The sequence below is a fragment of the Vombatus ursinus genome, unplaced genomic scaffold, assembly GCF_900497805.2.
Source record: "Vombatus ursinus unplaced genomic scaffold, bare-nosed wombat genome assembly UNPS02014852.1, whole genome shotgun sequence".
Taxonomy (NCBI): Eukaryota; Metazoa; Chordata; class Mammalia; order Diprotodontia; family Vombatidae; genus Vombatus; species Vombatus ursinus.
In genome coordinates, this window is record NW_020954630.1 from 3,823,522 (window position 1) to 3,837,433 (window position 13,912).

The window sequence follows — 13,912 nt, forward strand, 5'->3', positions numbered from 1 at the left end:
TAGTGGGCAGTGCTATGAGATAAGCTGGGTACAAGGAAGTGGCCGGAGCTTGAGCTCCTGAGGCAAGGGGCGGTGCCGAGTGGGAGTGGGACGGCAGAGGACTGAGTTCCCTTTGCTTGGTCCCCTCCCTATATGCAACGTCATCCCCAGACGCCTCTTGTGACCTTCCTGACTTCCTGGGTCCCTTTGTGCAGCACTGACCCAGACCCCTCCTCCCAGTGTCTGAGTCTGACTTCCTAGGTCACGTACTCTTGTCTATGTGCCAATCCCAGATGCCTCCTCCCCGTATCCGGTCCTAGCCTCCTACGTCACTCCCTCTCCCTTGGTGTGCTAAACTCAGACAGCCCCTTCCGGTATCTGACCCTACAATCATTGGCTAGTAACGGGCTGGGGAGGAGGGGCTAGGTAGGTTTTTAGGAACAAGCGTGGTCAGATCACACGCATGCTCTCTCCTGGCTCCTGCCCTGTTGCTCTGGCCTTGCTGCTTGGGCTTGCTATCATGGCTTGCTGTGTTGGCCTCTGAATAAAGCTCTGGTGTTGGCACCTCCCGATGGCTTGTCTCTGTGTGGTTATCCGGCAGAGGACCGAAGACTCGAGTGTGAGTAAGACTCTGGTAGTGTGCTCCTTATAGAAGGAGTGGGTACCAGCGTGCGGCCGGCAGAAGGTCGGCGTGCGGCCAGTATAAAAGAGGACAGTAATGAAGTGAGAAGACAGAGCAGGGTCTGGTATGGATGAGGGGGATCACAGAGCAGGCAAAGTTGCAGGGGGCAAATGAGGTAGAAGCTAGGATTGGGAACTTCAAGGCTAGGGTTAGCAAGATGGAAGCTTGGCAGGTTCTCAGATAGGCAGTACTGCCCCCTGAACTTGGCTGTTAGATGATGTCTTTTAGATGGAGGCCAAGAACATCTCTCCCCAAGTTGGATTAGAAGATCCCTAAGTTCCTTTTCAGCTCTGATTCCTATGATTACAGTAATGAAACACTTTCATTGAGAAGACAGGATGCAATGTTGCCCCAAGACCTTTGCAGTTCCCTTGATGTGGTTTTTGGCTTTCTTTTCTCTTTCAAGCTCTTCATGAATAGCCATTGAAATCTGTACTTGGGAAAGGGTCTGATATCACATCTTTCTGTGGATTTAAGTCGCTGTGTTTGCATTCCAACTGTGGTAAGAAAGGTGTTATTCTTGATAATGAAATTTCAGTTGCAAACCAGCTGTAACATAAAGTGTTTTTTTTTTTTAAAGCTTGATTTAGGGATAAACATACATATCTTCCACGTATCACAGGGCTATTGTGACTATTAAAATAATCACTATACAGGCCTAATATGAAGCAATTATCAAAAAGTCCAGCTGCTACATCTACCTCTTAGGTTCTGGGGTACCTTTGTGGGGTTAGAGGTCTTACTTCTCTAAAGTTATTTTCTTGGAGGGCCTTAAATACAAGACAGAGACATTCTAGATGATTCCTCCCCACTGTTAGCCATCAGAGATAAAGCAAAAACAGAAGTACAAACATTTCTTCTTCCCACTATCACCTTAGAGGCATTGTCTCCTCTGTTCCACGTAGATATTTGGAGAGAGTGGGTTGAAATTTAACACAATCTCTGCAAAGCATTGATGCTACAAAATTCATGTCCAAATGTGGCATTATTGTCAACAAATCCTTATCTTAGTTACTACTAGGCTAGTTCCTAAAAGGTGATCCTTGTGGAATCAGTGCTAGTTGACTGCAAAATGTAGCATGGACTCAACTCCTAGAGGCTTGTCTCCTTATCTTTAGAAACACATAGGGATGAAAAATCCAAATTCTTCTTCTTCACATAAGATGAAATAACACATGCCAAGGCAGGCAAAGAAACATGGTCCATATTCATGAGCCCACATGTTGGCCTCATGGGTTTATAAAGTGTTTTCCTCAGAATAACCTTGCAAAGTAGATAGTGCAAATATCTCATTCATTTAACTGAAGAGAAAAATGAGGCCTGGAGAGGTTAATACTAATAACTGCCATTTACATAAGGAACATTTATTATATAGGATTTTCAGTTTTTGAGATTTAGTTTAATTTTTTTCAATGAACAAAAATCTTTAAAAAATCACTCCCTGTCTTTGGGAAAAAAGAAAAAAAATGCTTTTGACAAATGTGCATAGTCAAGTAAAGTGAATTCCCACACTAACCATGTTAAAAATATATATACATTTCATATTGCATCTAAGTTTACCTCTCTGTGAGAAGGTGGGTAGAATGCTTCATCATTGGTTCTCTGTAATTATGGTTGGTCATTGTGTTAATCAGACTTCTTAAGTTGTTAATTTTTATACTGTGGTTATATAGATTGTTCTCCTGGTTTTACTCACTTCACTACGAATCAGTTCATAAAGTCTTCTCAGGTTTCTTTGAAACCATCCCTTTCATCATTTCTTATGACAGTAGTATTCCATCAAATTCACATATTATAATCACTTTAAGGTTTACAAAGTAGTTTCCTTAATCAGGTAAGCATTTATCATGTATTTCCTCAAAGCAAATCTGAAGAAGATGGTCCAACAAGTATAATTATTCCCATTTATTTATTTTTGAGGCAAGTAGATGGCACAGTGGATTCCTGGAGTCAGGAAGACCTGAGTTAAAATCTAGCCTCTGACACTTACTAACTGTGTGACCCTGGGTGAGCCATTCACTGTCTGCCTCAGTTTCCTTAACTATAAAATCGGATAATAGTAATACCTATCTCACAAGGTTATTCTGAGGATCAAATAAAATAATATTAGCAAAGTACTTAGCACAGTGGAGGGCACATAGTAGGTACCTTCCTTCCTTCCTTCCTTCCTTTACAGATGAGAAAACTGACTCAGAGAGATTAAGCTATTTACCCATGGTCACATAGCTAAGTAAATGTCGGGGCGGAATTTGAACCCAGGTCTTTTGACTCCAAGTCTTGCTGTATTTTTACTGCTGGCGTAACAGCTTTACTTCACCAGAAGCCAAGAAATGCATCAGCCAAGTTCATGGAACTTAAAAAATGACTCACACTGAGGAAAGAAGTAACCCTCAGGTGCCAAACTTCCTTTTACTATGCAAAAGATCAAAAGCCATCTGCCTCTGTCAAACACCAATTACCTCCCTCCTGGGCTAGAGGTTATTCATTGTTTTAAATGACTTGGGTTTGGAAGTGGGCTCCTTGCTAAGATTCTATGACCCTCAAATGTGCAGTTCATTGGGATTCCAAGAGGCATTTTAATGGCTTACTGTTCCCTATTAATTAACTGCTTTCATTAGTCTCAGTCCTTGTGGTATTATTTTAATATAGATCTACAGGAAAGATTTTTAGGGGATGCTAGCAGAAGGGATACTTCAGGGCAAATCTCAAGGGATTTCATTATCCTCTCCCTCACCACTTGTCTTCATTCCATTACCCATTAATTCTGTTTCAATCTCCTTGTTCCTAATGTGGATGGTTGGATTGAATTTTTTATATTCTATAGCATACTCCATCCTTACCTTTGGAAAAATAAAATGCTAGTTATTAACACATTGCATTTGTATAGCTTTGTATTTTTGAAAGCTCTTTCAGGTATATTATCTAATTTAATGTCTTATGCTATGTATGGGTAAACAGGGAAACTCAGTGGTGCACGGGATAGTGTGACAAGTCTGGAGTCAGGAAGACTCATTTTCCTGAGTTAAAATTTAGCCTTAGACACTTATTAGCTGTGTGACCCGGGGCAAGGCATTTAACCCTGTTTGCTGTAGTTTCCTTGTCTTTAAAATGAATCGGAGAAAGAAAGGGCAAACCACTTAGTATCTTTGTCAAGAAAACCCCAAATTGGGTCACGAAGAATCTGACATGATTGAAATGATTCAACAACAACAAAATGCTTAGGTAAGGTTAGTAATGTTGTCCTGCTATAGATACTGTAAATGGAGATCTGGGAAATAGATTACCCAGGGTCATGCAGGGAGACTGGAGTTGGGAACACATCTGTGTCAACCCAAAGCTTACATCCTAGTGCAGTCTTGTGTTGCTGCACCACTAACAATTGTTGGCTTTTCTTTACTCTCCTTATGCTCCCAATCCCATTTACCTCCCGTATCCCCATCACTTTATGCTGGGCAGATCATAACATCTTAAATTGGAAGGCACCCTAGAGGTCACCTAGTCATGCTTTTATTCACTGGAGGAATCATCTCTATAGCATCCCTGAAAGATGATCTTTTAGTTTTTACTTTAAATACCTCTAGTTATATAAAAGTCACTGTCTCAGGAAGCAATCATCTGATGGATGGTTCTAGACTTCCCTTATGTGAAATCTATGTCACCGCTAACTGTGAGAGATGATCTCTCAGAAGTGAAGCCTCCTCAAAGGGTTAATAGTTCCTGTTAATAGTTCTCACAAAGGGCAGCAATTAGGAGATCACTGGTTATTTGGAGAGAGATAAGGTCAGAAGTCAGATAGTAAAAGAGTGGGAGGAGAGATATTGAAGGCACCTGTTGTAGATGGCCTTCTAATTGTATTGTTGAAACACACTCCCTTCTGACTTTGTCAAAACCCCCTCAGACCCTGTTTTTAAGCACATAGCAGAAAGAATAGAATAGCCCTACCCCTCCAACTTAAATTGCAAGACTTCCTGCCTTTTCTTGTCTCTGGGCAAACTTGTGTACTCTGTTGCTGGGGAAGATTTCTGAGAATAGATTGTGCCCCCTGAAGCCCAGACAATGGGATAAGGGGAAGGGGGTTTGGGAGGAGCAACTCGCATTAGGGTATAAATAAGCCTTGCTTTCTGTACATACTTGTTTTCCTTGGCCAGCGCCATTAGGGCGACCAGAGGCAGTACCCTTTCTTTTTTTTTTTTTGTTTTTTTTTGTTTTAGGCAATTGGGGTTAAGTGACTTGCCCAGGGTCACACAGCTAGTAAGTGTCAAGTGTTTGGTCTGAGGCCGGATTTGAACTCAGGTCCTCCTGACTTCAAGGCTGGTGCTTTATCCACTGGTGCTCTATCCACTGGTGCTCTATCCACTGTGCCACCTAGCTGCCCCTGGGGCGGTACCCTTTCTCATGAGAAAGCAATAAACTCCTTTCTGCTTTCAAGGTACCTAAGTCTTTGTTTTGAGTTTGAGTAGTGGTCTCTGTCCCACACATAACTTTAACCTATTGGTCTGATATCTGACATCTGGAGTGATACAAACAATTTGACTCCTTCATCTATATTGAAACCTTTCCTTACTTGAAGACATAAGACTATCCAACGTGAACATTTTAAACTGATCTTTACTATTTCATGCCACCTCCACTCTGGCTTTCATCCATCAGTTCTTGTTCAGACCCTACCAACTGGGAAAGCTTAGATTTGATTAAAAGGCAAAGAGATTCTAGTCTAGGTGAATTCTGGGCCATTGTGTTCTACTCAGAGTTGGGGGGGGTGTAGATCCCTTATCTAGACTGCCTGAGGTGGTCTGGGAGTAAGAGTGACAATCAAAGTCATATCCACCAGTCTCTCATTAGAATAGGTCCACCTCTCATCATAATATTCATTCTCTCATTATTAACCAATGTTGATTTCCGTTTGTCAGGAACACCCACTCTTCCAAGGGCATATAAGCATCAAGAGGCTACCATGATCCATCTTTTGTTTTATAAGAGACACTCAAATGACTATCTTTTTTATTGCTTTTAATTAATGTATGAATTATTATAATTAACTATACAAAATAATATATCACATGTTGTATATTATATTGTATATTATATATAAATATATTGTAATTACATATTATAATTAGTTATTAACTTGCCATGATTAATAAAATTATGAGTTAATCAGAAATCTTTTATTTTACCAGATATAACCAAATGACCATCCTCTTAAATTAATTTTATTATTTTATTAATTAAGTTCATAATAATTAATTATAATATATTATGCATTATATTATAAATATGTTATGAATGATTATTAATTATTCACAAGCCATAATTAATAAAATTCTTTATTATCCAGAAACTAAGCCTCTCACACTTTTTATGTCACAGTTGTCATCTCTCCTTGAATGCAAGGGCTGTCTTGCTTCTTTCTATTTGCATCCCTAGCACTTAGCACAGTGCCTGGTATACAGTAAGTGCTTAACAAATGTACCCTCCATTTATCCATCTATCTATCTATCTATCTATCTATCTATCTATCTATCTATCTATCTATCTATCTGTCTGTCTGTCTGTCTGTCTGTCTGTCTATCTATCCATCTATCCATCTTTCCACCCATTCTATTTTTTGTCTCCCTTGATATAATTCTTTCCTAATACCTATAGTCATACTGTTCTTTCATCTTACATAAAGTGAACTCTACTTCCTGAATAATAGGTTCCACCCCTTAATAAATCATAAGTAATTTGGCTTCCACACTTATCCACTTCCTCTCCAGCACCCTAAGTTTCTTCACTGGCTCCTTTCCCTCAAGTGAAAAAAGCCTATATTAAGTGCTTATTGCTATGAGCTGAGCACTGGGGAAACAAAAAAAAAAAGGCCATCAAGGAGCTCATTTTTTAAAAAAATTATTTACTTATGTTTAGTTTTAACATTCAATTTTATAAGATTTTGAGTTCTAAATTTTTTCATGTAATCCATTTTGCATTTCATAATGTTCTCTGTCTCTTGTTTGGTTATAAATTCTTCACTTCTCTATTGATCAGAAAAGTAAACTATTCCTTGGTCTCCTAATTTGCTTGTAGTTTCACCCTTTATGTCTAAATTGTGTACCCATTTTGACCTTATCTTGGTATACAGTGTAACATATTGGTCTATGCTTAGTTTCTGCCATACTGTTTTCCAGTTTTCCCAGCAGTCAAATAGTGAGTTCTTATCCCAGAAGCTGGGGTCTTTGGGTTTATCAAATCAGTAGATTACTATAGCCATTGACTACTGTGTCTTGTGTACTTAACCTATTCCACTGATCTACCACTCTATTTCTTAGCCAGTATCAAGTAGTTTTGATGATTGCTGCTTTATAATACAGTTTTAGACCTGCTATGGCTAGGCCACCTTCCCTTGCATTTCTTTTCATTAATTCCCTTGATATTCTGGACCTTTTGTTCTTCCAGATGAATTTGGTTATTATTTTTTCTAGCTCTGTAAAATAATTTTCTGATGGTTTGATTGGTATGGCACTGAAGAAGTCAATTAATTTAGGTAGAATTGTCATTTTTATTATATTAGCTCAGCCTACCCATGGGCAACTGATATTTTTCCAGTTATTTAGATTTGTCTTTATTTGTGTGAAAAGTATTTTGTAATTGTGTCCAAATAGTTCCTGAGTTCATCTTGGCAGGTAGACTTCCAAATATTTTATGTTGTCTACAGTTACTTTAAATTGAATTTATATTTCTATCTCTTGCTGTTGGACTTTGTTGGTAATATATAGAAATGCCAATGATTTATGTGGGCTTATTTTATATCCTGCAACTTTGCTAAAAGTGTTAATTATTTCAAGTAGTTTTTTAATTGATTCTCTACAATTCTGTAAGTATGCCAGCATATCATCTGCAAAGACTGATAGCTTTGTTTCTTCATTGCCTATTCTAATTCTTTCAATTTCTTTTTCTTCTCTTATTGCTAAACCTAACATTTCTAGTACAATATTAAATAACAGTGGTGATAATGGACCTTGTTCACCCCTGATCTTATTGAAAATGTTTCTAGCTTATCTCTATTACATATAATGCTTGCTGATGGTTTTAGATGCTACTTATCATTTTGAGGAAAACGCCATTTATTCCTGTGCTCTCTCATGTTTTTGAGAGGAATGGGTGTTGTATTTTGTCAAAAGCTTTTTCTGCATCTATTGAGATAATCATATGATTTCTTATGTTGATTTTGTTATTGATATGGTCAATTATGCTGATAGTTCTCCTAATATTGAACAAACTCTGAATTCCTGGTATAAATCCCACCTGGTCATAGTGTATTATCTTTGCGATAAGTTACTGTAATCTCTTTGCTAATATTTTATTTAAAATTTTTGCATCTATATTCATTAGGGAAATTGGTCCATAATTATCTTTCTCTTTTTGGCTCTTTCAGGTTTAGGTATCAGCACCATATTTGTATTATAAAAAGAATTAGGCAGGACTCCTTCTTCACCTATTTTCCCAAGTAGTTTACATAGTATTGGAATTAACTGTTCTTTAAATGTTTGGTGGAATTCACTTGTAAATTCATCTGGTCCTGGAGATTTTTTCTTAGGGAGTTCATTGAAGGCTTGTTCAATTTCTTTTTCTGATATGGGGTTATTTAAGTATTTTATTTCCTCTTCTGTTAATCTGAGCAATTTATAGTTTGTAAATATTCATTCATTTCACTTAGATTGTTAGATATACTGGTATACAGTTGGGCAAAATAGTTCCTAATTATTGTTTTAATTTCCTCTTCATTGGGGTTGAATTCACCCTTTTAATTTTTGGTACTGGTAATTGGGTTTTCTTCTTTCTTTTTTTTTAAAATCAAATTAACCAAAGGTTTATCTATCCTATTGGTTTTTCATGAAACCAGCTTAGTTATATTTATTAGTTTAATAGTTTTCTTAATTTCAATTTTATTAATTTCTCCTTTGATTTTCAGAATTTCTAGTTTGGTACTTAATTGGGGATTTTTAATTTGTTCTTTTTCAAGCCTTTATAGTTGCATGCCCAATTCATTGATCAAGGAGCTCATACTCTAATGGGAAAGACAACATGTAAATAACTAGGGACATAGAAGATATATAAAAAGGAGATGGAAGATAATCCCAGAGAAGAAATCAGGGGACCTAGAAAGGACTACTTTAGAGGATGAGATTTGAGCTGAATCTTAAAGAAGTCAAGAAATCTAAAAGGCAGAAGTGAAGGAGAGAGAGCATTCCAGGCATGATGGACAGTTCAGACAAAGGCTGTGACAGACCATACTTTTTTTATTTCTTGAGATTCTTTCTGTGTTCCCAGTACTATTTTAGGTACTTTATGGAGGACAAAGGAAATATAAGGCATATAATCTATTTAGGGACACATAGGAAACATATAAATCACAATATATGAACTAAATCCTAAATAAGTAGTGCAGATTGTGAAGAAATCAGTTTGTTTGACTAGTCTTTTCATTTGATAGCTTAACTTTGAACCTATGGTTGATTAATTCCAAAAGGTGTAAAAGGAATAAGAGTTTATTTCTTTTATGAAGCCAGATGGTAAAATGCTGAGAAAGGTTGAAAGAGCAATCTAGAAAGAATTAAGAGCATCTGGGAGCAAACAGTGATGTTTGCATGGCTTTGAGGTGAAAGGTGTCTCAGTGGCACTCAAGAACTCTGGAATGCAAGGACTCCAGAGTTGGAAGCGACCCCAGAGGTAGTGAAAGTTTTTATAAATTCTAATTGTTAAAGAATGGGAGAAGTTAGTTGGATCAAGATAGGAAATTGTTGTTTCTAGTAAATAACAAGAAGGCACATGATATTTAACACTTGTACCCTAACTAGAATCTTTCAATATTTGAGAAGGGGAGAGAGACCCATGATATTAAAGGTATGGACATACATCTCACTAGAGCAAATGTCTTAATGAATGGGATGCATGTTCTAAGTGCTTGCTATACACCAAATATTGTGCTAAATGTTGCCATAAAATACAAAAGCAACACAGTCCCTTCCCTTCAGGAGTTTTTTTTTTCCTAGTAGGGGAGATAACACATATAGGGGAGGAAATGGTCAGGGAAGGGAGTTTTAGTCTGGGAAGTAATAAAGATACTAAGTGGAACAAGAAAGGAGTTTGCTCATAGACCCTTTGAGGCAATGGTAGTATTGATTTGATTACAAATCTCATAGCAAGAGGTGGAAAGGGGAAGTGATGAAGGCCAGTGGCTAGGGTGAAGATGAGGTCACATGGCCCTAGAAAGTACAGAATCCAATACCTTTGCTCTTTCTAGGCATTGCCTCTGTTGGTTTCGTTTGGAGGGTGAAGCAGTAGCAGAAGCAGCAGGTCAGCAAGTCATGATCCATCTAAATATCAAAGTATATGTTGACCTTATTTGTAGACCCTTGCTAATTTTTTTAAAAATGGAATTCTTTAACTAATCATCATCAGTATCAGGTATTGTCATAAAAGCTTCAATTATCTTCACTGTAGTCTGATGTCCCATGTTATTTTATTGATGCATTTGGGTGTATGATGAGAGTCATTTAACCTCTTTGGGCCTCAGTTTCCACATATGTAAAATGAGAAGGTTGTACTCAGTGACCTATAAGATGCCTTACAGCTCTGGTTTCTATGAACTGATGACTCATGAACTTCTTTGATTCTTCTTTCTGAGGAGAGCTGATGAGCCATTCTATCATTCAGCAGCAACTTTGTTATCTTCTGGCTTCACGCATGGCAAGAATGTCAGTATGGGTATGATTGAGTTCCTGCAGTGTGCCCATTCATTGGTCTTTGGAAAAAATCTCACACTTAGAAATTAATATTTGTAAATGGTCTAAAAATTGTGTGATTCTTAGTGTCATTTTCTATTTCTTTATTACTATCATTTCACTAACAACATCATCAACAAGCATTAATTAAATGCTTCTTATGTGCCAGCCACTGTGCTAAGCCCTGGTGATACAAAGAAAGGCAAAAGCGTGGTTCTTACCTTCAAGGAACTCACATTTTAATGGTGGAAACAACATACAGACAAGTGTGTACATATGAAATAGAGCTTAAATGTAAATGGTAACCTCAGAGTGAAGACACTAGCAGTAGGGAGGGGTTGTGGAATATTGTGGGAATAGAAGGGCAGCCTTACAAATCTCATGGTCATTGAATATTTTGTTTGTTTCATGGGTCACCATGACAAAAAAGTCTATTAGCTAAGCTTTTGGTGATGTATCTTCCCATACTTAGGTGGACTGATTCCTAGATAGCAGATGCAGTTCAGTCTATTGTTGGGCACCATCCTTTTACAATTTGGTAAAAATCTGATAGACCTTGTGCTTTCCTTATCAAATCTAGGTTTGCTTCCATGTCATGAGAAGACATAATGCCTTGAGTTACCTGCAACTGGGATTGTTCTCAGATCATGGTGTTCTATGATTCATAGACATTCGACATAACTAGGAGAATGTTGTTGTTAAAAAAGTTGGCTTTGGTGTTGGGGCTGGGGGAGGGGGTAGTGGCAAGTTGTGTTCATTGAAAATAACAGGCGATTTCAGAATTGCAAACCTGGAAGAGATTTCAGAGACTGTCTAACTCAACCTAGGCTTGCACAAGGCTCCCCTCTTTAATATACCTTTTTTCTTGAAGATCTCAATGAGAGAGAAACCACTTCCGTGTAACTACTTTCATATAGCTTGGATTGTTAGGAAGTTTACTCTTACCTCAAACTCAAGTTTTCTTCTCTTCAACTTCCATACATTGATCCAAGTTCTGCCCTGTGGGGTCGACACATTACAGCCCGTCAAATCCCTGAAGACAGCTTTCATGTCCTTAAATTTTCTCTTCTTAAGACCACCTTAGTGATTATTGTTCTCTCTTCAGATTTTCTCACGTTAACCTAGGCACAGGGCTAATTTATGGGTGGGTGCTTGTGAAATTGAAAGGTTGTCAGGTCTTTAGCTCACTCTTTGATCACCTATGACTCTCATTCTAGCCTGTCTTGGGATGACATCAGGTACCCTCCGATTAATTAAGGTGAGGGGCTTAAGCAGTTATTTTGTTGCATTTCTTCCTATTTAGGTTTTCTTCATGTTGCAACTATCCATCCCCTCCTCATCCCAGCCAGAGGTCAGATCTTATTGGACATGACTCCTGTATCATATCTGATTGGCCCTTAGACAGAGACAGGAGAAGGGAACAGTTGAAGAGGAGTGATAGAGACAGAATGATAGTGCAAACTCCAAGAGAAGATGATAGGGGCAGGAAGGGATAGGAAAGAGAATACTAGTTGACACTGGGAAAAATAAGGGCCAAGTGTACTTCTTCAGACATTGGAGCCAAGGAGGAGAGGATGGATAAAGATGTAGAGGAATTTTCAGAGTAAGAGTAGGGGCAAAGATAGAACAGATACATGATGAAAGAGAAGGGTTGGGCCATCATGCAAAACTATGGCGAAAAAGCAGATTTAGAAGTGTGGGGGGAAAGTATAATAGAGCTAATAAGGGAAGAAGAAAAATATTTTAGTGAAGACATGAAGGTTTACTTGAGATTGTATAAGAGGTTGATTTCTCCATTGATTTACATAGATAAAGGAAACTTCGTGGTCTCAGATAGTAGAATATCTTAACCACTGATCAAAGAATTTTGCTTATTTCCAATGTAATATTAGCCATGGCAACATAATATGAGTGTACACAATTATAGTAGAGAACCCTGTAGATTAAGACTGTTCCTGTATTTAACCATTTGGGGAGGGTCACATTGGAGGAAGTCCTATCTCAAATACCTCATGTTGTGGCCAGCACTGCTTACAAATTGAAGTTTTCCAGATACCCACCCTATCTGTGAATATTTCCTTCCTTGTCCTGAACTTTGATCATCTTCATATGCTTTGGAAACCCGGCCATGACAGTTTATACCACCACTAGATGACATAGCCAGGAAGGCAGTGCCTATACTTCAGATCTTTCCCTTTCTGTTACCACAGATAAGCAAGCAAGACTGTTGCCAATGTAGGAGACAATAGCTAAAGGCTAGGCTGAAGATCAAAGTTGGAGCCCAGGAAGGCAAGCCAAACCTAAGACTTAAAAGTATGGGGGTTCAGAATCTTCAGTCTAGTTGGAAAATATTCTCTTTTGGATTAGTTCAACCTCATTTTGGGTACCTAATACTCTGGACTCTTGCCTGATCTTTGACCATGACTATTGGTTCTACTGTTTTGTATCCTAGTGCTTCTGAATTACTTACATGTGAACTATTAGCTTGTGAGCTCCTCAAGGGTAGGGACTGTCTTTTGTTTCCCTTTGTATACCCAGTGTTTATCACAGTGCCTGGTATATCTTAGGTGTTTAAAAAATGCTTAGTGACTGATTGACTGAACAGATGACTTGTTCTTCCAAAACTTGTATGTCTCTCTCATGTCTAGCTCCTGTCCATTTGTTACCTGATATCACAGGAAGACTTGGTCTACTATAAACTGAAGATTTTTCTAGCACAACTCTTGTCTGAATCCGTGATGAGGCTTAATCCAGGTTCTACCTGGGGGCCAAGCCAAGGGGAATAGTCCTTGGCCTATGTGGCATTCTTTCCAAGCCCTACACTCTGCTACAAGGGTTGCTAATGGGGTTAAACTAATCATCATATTCCTGCTGTGGTCTTGACTAATAAATGTCATCCCTTAACAATAATTCTAATGGCTTAACCTAATTAAAATATACATATCTGTAAGAAGCCTCATAAAGAGTGAATATAATGATGGGAATTTCTAGCATTAAATCACTGAGGGCAGAAGGTTGGGTATAGTGGAGATTTGGGGCCATGGAGACTTTTAGTGCTTGAATCACATTACAGAGGCAACTGCTTAATTCTCCAATGTGTAGGGATGGCCTGGATAGTAACTAAAATAAAAAATGACCAGAAATGAGAGCCTAGTCACTGCTTTTAACCTGGCACTGTCTCTCCCCCTCGTGCTTTCTCATTGGTGAGGATTCACTATATTTAGACCAGACCCACCTTCCTTGTTCTTCAGCCATCTTCATCCCATGTCACACGTTTGTACCCTTCCCATTTTGTCCCCTTCCCCACCCCATTGCCCTTCCCAAAGTATCGTAAGGATCAAATGAGAAAACATATAGAAAGTGCTTTGCAAACCCCAAGGCACTATATTAATGCTAGCTGTTTTAAAGCTAGAAAGGTGGTGGAGTCTTTGTTCTCTGTTGACATGAAACATCCTAGATGTCTTTTCTGGGAGGTCACAGTGGCTTC